The sequence below is a fragment of the Mugil cephalus genome, chromosome 12 (genome assembly GCF_022458985.1).
Source record: "Mugil cephalus isolate CIBA_MC_2020 chromosome 12, CIBA_Mcephalus_1.1, whole genome shotgun sequence".
In the NCBI taxonomy this organism is placed as follows: Eukaryota; Metazoa; Chordata; class Actinopteri; order Mugiliformes; family Mugilidae; genus Mugil; species Mugil cephalus.
In genome coordinates this window covers 17,547,022-17,553,694 of record NC_061781.1, presented here as the reverse complement: position 1 = coordinate 17,553,694, position 6,673 = coordinate 17,547,022, and the positions used below count along the sequence as shown (strand labels likewise).

The following is a 6,673-nucleotide window of genomic DNA, read 5'->3' as shown; positions in this document are numbered from 1 at the left end:
TACTGCTGCTAATCTCCAGGCTCAACTGTCACTTTTTGCCACTCAGCGGCCGTAACCATGGAGACGCCCGCTTGCTGTGACGTCACATCCACACCCTCTATTCTATAAATAGTAATAGCTCAGTATATCTAATTGATTAAAAAAAAGAAAAAGAAAGAAAGAAAAGAAATTTGGCATTATAACCACTAATAGTCTGTTCCTTTTGGCTTTTACTACCCCTAGTTTGAAAGTTGGCATGACTTAGTTCAGTAAGACTGATTCATCTGCAGGTTAATGCGTTTATTATTAATAATAATAATAAAAAAAAGAACCTCTACAGATTCAGTCAGTGACAGATCTGGATCATCTTCTGGCTCACTGGTAAAGGGACCCCCCAGAATGATTTTTTTTAAATGGAATAGTTTGTGACTGCATGATGGGAAGTTGTGTACACAGTATGTTTGGTGCTTAAGTGGTAACATCGGTCAACACAGCTACTGGCAACTGTTGGCATCAAGAACCCACCGAGGCTAACAGTTCAGCAGCTAATAGCTGTGAGGCTTAAGATAGGAAATGTGAGGTTATAATGAAAAGATGAGGCACAGTTAAAAAGAAAGTTCCCCCATTTCTGAAAATGGCAGCAGACGTGTCACAACTTGGAACTTACTGAATATTTCCAGGTTTTGCGGACACGATAAACATGACAGCCACGCCGCTAGGCCTGGGAGATTCTATGAAATTTGGGTAAAACTACACACAAAAAAAAAAAATCTAAATGAGAGTGCAAAATTAGTTTTTTAACAATGAGTCGGCCATCTTTGATGCGTACGATGACTGAGAGAGCTCAACACACTGCGGCCAAATAAAACACATGTAAACAGACAGAACACAGGTGAAGCAAGACAACGCCCTCGTCACATTGAGAACACGTGCGATGCAAATACTCAACAAACACAGGGACACGCAAAGACAACATAAATGTTTCCAAAGTGCGCCATAAACTGACGAACCTGGCTGTGACGTGAACCTCGCAGTCGCTGACCTTTGCTACACGATGGAAAACACGATTTTTGTCTCTTTTTAGATAGCACAATTTCTTATAAGCCTTTTGCTTTTTATTAGCTTGTCAGCTCCAATAACCTGACGGCATACGCAATTCATTTGCAGATTTATTAATAATATTTAGCAATTTATTCCAAGCCTTTTCATCACATTTTCAGTTATCCTTCTGTTGTTTGTGCTGCTTCCAGCGCGTTTGTATTTGCCGGTGCCGTGAGCATTTGCATTGCACATGCTGTCAAACTGATGAGGACACCGTCTTAATTTCCTTTTTTTTAATCTGTTTGCCTGTGTTGTCTTAACTAGGAGCGCGTCGAGCTCTGTTGACCTGAGCTGATCTAACTGAACCTGTTCTTTGTCGCACAAGAAACTGCAAGTCCTCCAGGTGAAATGCGACTAATCCGTTTTACATAATTTTTGGTCACAGTAGTGACATGTCAACTCAATGTGTCGAGCTTGTCCACATTCTCAAGAGGCGGGTCGGGTTCTCAGTACAGTATTGACGTAGTAGTGAGCTTACACGCGGGAACCACCCGGATTGATCATCGATGGAAGGTGTGTGAACCTGTTTGTCAGTATGTAACACACAAAGGAGTAATTTCTATGCTATTATCAGTAGTATTAGTAATATCATTTAGCTGTTGTTTGATGGCATTTTTCAAGAATCCTCCTTAATTCTGTCTGGACAGTTGCGAAAATTCTGACGTACAAAAGGCTCAAGTCACGAATACAGAAACTAAGAAACGAAGTCAGCATTTTTCATTTTGCATTATGCACTTTGCTATATAAAATCTATATAAAATATAGATCTGCAAAGCAATACAAAGATCTGTTTTCAAAGCAACAAGCAACTTTAATTGGAGAGGCAGCTTCTGATTTTACCCTTCTAGTGAAAGTAGGAGAGAACACTGAGGATATGTATTGTTATTTATTTCCAAAAATTTTTTTTTTTTTTTTTTTTTTTTTTGGGACTGCACTGCTTTGCTTCTTGAGGTTTAACACACATCCATCCACAGCCAGCCACGCAGGAATCTGGAACTGTAAAAATAATGGTTGGGCACATTTACATCACTTTTTGCTCGCTTCTTGAGTAACAGAGTTAGGAATGCGGACACTATCCATGGAAAAAAAAAAAAAAAAAACAGGAAAAAAAAAAACATCACTGGGTCAGAGGAGCACAACTGCACCGGCACGCAGACGCACACATACGAAAGCACACAGGCCCGGCCGTGGCTCTGAGAAGAGTTTGACGCTGATGTGCAGTGAAAGGCAGAGGTGGTGCATTAGACGGAGCGTAGAGCTGCTGTGAGTCAGACTGTGCTGCCGTGTCAGCTTGTCCAGACAGACGCTGCTCTCCGGGCTGTGTGTAGGTGTCTCTCGGGGGACAGGCAGGATTTTCTGTTACGAAACCAGGAGTTTAGGTCAGTAGCTGCTGCAGCTTTTCAATAGTTCATGACATGCAAGGATGGCCGGTGTTACCATCCTCTTTGTGAACCAGTTTAGTCTTTCGGGTAGCAGCGAAGTGAGCTCTTAATTTGAGGGCCGCAGCGCTGCAGAATAAAATACTTTTGATTCGAACATCCATTAAGAGATTATCTCCAACTCGTGATTATATGAATGGCACATTTCACAGTGTGCACATTAGTCTGTTTCATTTTTTTTTTTTTTTCCATTTTATTCCATTTCTCAGTTACTGGTAATTCTGTGGCCGAATGACGTTTGCAAATCTCCGCAGAACATTTGGTGCTTCAGCGATCTCGTACAACTAAATGCATACTTTCTGTGGATATTGTGTACACTCTAACGCTGTTAGTCCAGAACAGGGAACTGTTTCATGTTCAGAATAAACCACTGACCTACAGAGTCACTTAGCTTAATTACTGCTCACTTATTGCATTTTACTGCAAAGATGTAGTTGTGAGACACTTTCCATGAAACTTGACCTGGTTTCAAGGCTCCAACCAGTATCCCTCAAAATGCTTACATCAAATTATTGAGGAATGATAATTTTGAGCCACTAGTTGAACGATTTAATGATCAAGATCTCTTAAGGCGTCCAGGTTTGTCTATTTTTTGACCCAAAGTCATCTATTCACCCTGTTTCTAAGGCCTTAAAGATAGGGTGAGATATCCAGAGGGAGCTCACGGTAGAACCTGTTGAGGTGGTATTGGTATCTGTTGGCATCCAGGGCGCCCCCCCTTTGCAAGTTTACAGGGCACGGCCCTTGACCCAGAATTCGCTAGACAGTTTATATATACCGTCTGGGCTCAGCAGGAAGAACTGGAACATGTTACCGAGGAGAGGGACGCCTGGAATTCCTTTCTTGTAACGGACCTCGGATAAGTGGATGAGAATGGAGGAAGGGATGGATGGATGGACTTCTTCTCTAAAACTGTTTTAGTGTGAATGATTTTCATTGATCATTGGATGGGAATGGGAAAATATGTTATAACACACTACTACTCTAAAACATATCAGACATTTTCCTCCACAACTTAAAATTTCTTTAAATATACATCAACATGAACCCAACATATTTTAGTATATGGAGGCAGAAGATGTTATCTTTCAGTCAGTAATACAGGAGCTGTCTCAACAGCGCACCATTTCGCACGGAGCGCCACACTAGACCTGTCAATCTAAGCCTCCTGTACACAGCAGGCCCCGCCCCTATCACTGTTGAGCCAATCATGAGGCCACATATCACACGCTGTCAGGTTCCCCGCTATTGGCCGAGAGCCTATTCAGTCCCCAGGTGAAATCCCAGAAGCAGTATTAGCAGAAATGAAGCTAACATAGCAGCTATATATATATAAAATCAATATTTGAACCTCTGTATTACTTACAGCTTAATATTTAAAGCAAAATGTTCATAATAATGTATATTTATAAATAGCACTAGGCTAAATTTAATATAGAACAATGGCCACCATTGATAGATGGGTAGCGTACCTATGTTCCCCGGGTCCCTAACCCTGTCTAGACCCTGTTTGACGCTTGTTTCAAGTAAAGCAAAGTAACAAAGTAGTATTTGGTAGCTGTACCTGAACTCCGCCTTTAACCAAGATCCGAGATCCAATCCTCTGCTCCTTCAGCTAATGTGTCAAAAAGTTAGCACCTGAATGCATAAAAACAAACTAAATTATTTAAACGTTTATTTACCACCAAATATAAGCAACCTTAACTATTGGTAGTTATTATCTGATGGTAGGAAAATATTCACCAGACCAGTGAAATGAAAGAAAATAGAAATCCAGGTAATAAACTGAAGATGGAGGATCAGATGCTAGCTAGCTAGCAGAGGAGATGCAACTCTCTACTCTTTAATGCTCATGCTACTGACCTGCAACATGCTGACATTTGAAGTAGCAGCACAGTCGGCCATGGCTCCGGTGGCTCCTGAAAACTTCTCCTTAACCTCACTCTGTGTCACCTGCCATCGGTGACCTCGCATACCGCAGGCTTACGTAACTGCATCAGTCTCCGTTTTCACAAACACCGGAGTCTATAAGCCCGGCGTCGTGTGTGAGTGAGACCACTGTGCAGCATGTGCCCGGCTCTCGCACAGAGCTGCTATTAAACACAGGCTTCTGTCGGTTTGTACAGTAGCAGCTAAGTGGCAGATTGCGCTGCTGTGCGTTTGATTTCATGCAACAAATGTTAAATATCCGTGTGAGAAAAAAAAAAATTAAACACAAACGACTGCGTGGGGTGTGCGTGAATTAATGTTTGAGTGTGTGTTTACGCCAAATGACTGCAGAGATGCGTATCTGACTCAGGAGCTTTTCTGTTTTTGGGAGCCTCCGTCCTCTCATGTGTTTTTTTTTCTTCTTCCATCTCGTACGTCAATGCCTCCACGCTGCCACTGAGTGAAAGGGTTTTCCCACTCGATGCCCCCTGAGAGCTGTAGCCAGCCTATTTTACAGGCCAATGGATTTTCGTTCAGGGCAGAGAGAGAAACTTCGGTGGAAATTGCGAGTAAACTTCCTGACTAACCTGCCAACTTCCTCATCTCCTTTGTCAGGGCCTTGCAATTTTTCCAGGTGTTTGTCCAGCGGAGTAGTATTTGTAATGTTTTCCAACCGAGAGAAACAGCAAAGTGGACATAAGATCGTGACGTCAACAGGATATGCGTTCACTTCCTTTGAACAGGGTGCTTGTTCCTGTCATTTGACCCAAGGTCACGCAGCAACTTTGAGCAACAGAAATGGGAAACAACTGAGCGGCTTGCAAGTGTGGGTTTTGTGAACTGGAGGGGACTCGGCCAAGCACAGGATTTACACAGTGTCAAGCAGTCAGCCTAAGAGGATCTGAGTACGTGACACAGAACATACAGTGGTAGGCGAACGAAAAAGAAAAAAAAAGGGGGGGTTGGGGGGGGACTTGAGCGAGAGGCTCAAATCTGTCAGTGGAGATTGTTAATTACCTTGACAAATTCAACAGAGCCTCATGACTGCTGGGCTGGAACAAGATATTGCTTCTTGCCTTGAAACAATCAGCTCTACCGATGCCAACCCTTGCCCCCATGCTCAACCCACTTTCCTGCCCTCCGTCTGGTTGTGCAAACACACATGACCCATTTAGAGAAGCTCATGCACACACACACACATGCACATACACTGACACACACAGAGAGAGAGAGAGAGGGGGAGAGAGATCTGAAATCTTGTATAACCAACGGTTCAGAGGAATGAAAGGCAGGCTTGTAAACATCTTGCAGACTGTTGGCTTTGTTGCAGAGTTGGAGTAGCTGACGTCAGTGCAGGCTGATGACTTCATGTGCCCGCTGCCGCCCGAGGAGGTGGCAGACAAAGAGACAGACAGACAGAGAAAGGTGACACGGAAAAATAAACAAGCTGCGTCCACAGGACGAGGACACGGTCAGGGAGAGGAGAGAAGGACCTGCAGAAAATAACTGCAGGTCGTTCACTAAAGCTGGAGCGTGGAAATGCTACTAGACGTACTGTAAGGCATCATTGCATCACGCCTCAGCTGCGGCCATGCGAAGTGCGAGGGTGACTGTGCACTCCTGTGTGTGAGTTCAGCAGGATTCCCCCTTTGTGAGGCATTAAACCCAAAGAACCTGAAACTTTTAGTCCGAGGAACTTTTTCTTCTTTTGCGGTCTGTGTTTTCCACCGCGGTCTAGAGAGCAGCGAAGATTAGACAAATTAGTCCACTGACGCACACATCTGTTTTAATATGCCTGTTTTTGCCCTGTTTCGGATTCGGCAACCTGCTCCACTCCAGCCCAGTGCCTTGTGGTAATGCACCACTGAGCATGAAGGAGACTGAAAATGTGCTGCAGTTGGTCATGATTTACCGCTCGACAAATGGGACCATTCAGAGAGACGAGGAGCAGCAGCAAAGCTGATTCAAAATGCGTAAGGAGAAAAAAAAGTGCTTTATGAGCTACTGACTGTGAAATAAAAGGCTGTGAGTAGTCAATCAATCATTTAGAAACATTACGAATGATTGGTGCTGCGAGCTCCGCCCTTGGAATACTAACCTACTTACTGGGGTTCACAGTAATTTATCCAGAGAGCTGAACTTACGCTCATAACGACAGTGTCAACATGAAGATGTTTAACAGGTGTGGTGATGATGAAATTATGAATCACCGAAAAAATTCTTTC

General features: G+C 43.4%; 1 long non-coding RNA gene across 1 annotated transcript; it reads right to left on the bottom strand.

Moving 5' to 3' along the window:
* Positions 1–1,969: 1,969 nt before the first annotated feature.
* LOC125017814 lies at positions 1,970–5,971 on the bottom strand. The gene is made up of 3 exons (XR_007113887.1): positions 4,383–5,971; positions 4,084–4,157; positions 1,970–2,436 (listed from the first exon to the last, which is right to left on the bottom strand). It is a non-coding gene; the product is annotated as an uncharacterized LOC125017814 (long non-coding RNA).
* Positions 5,972–6,673: the final 702 nt, after the last annotated feature.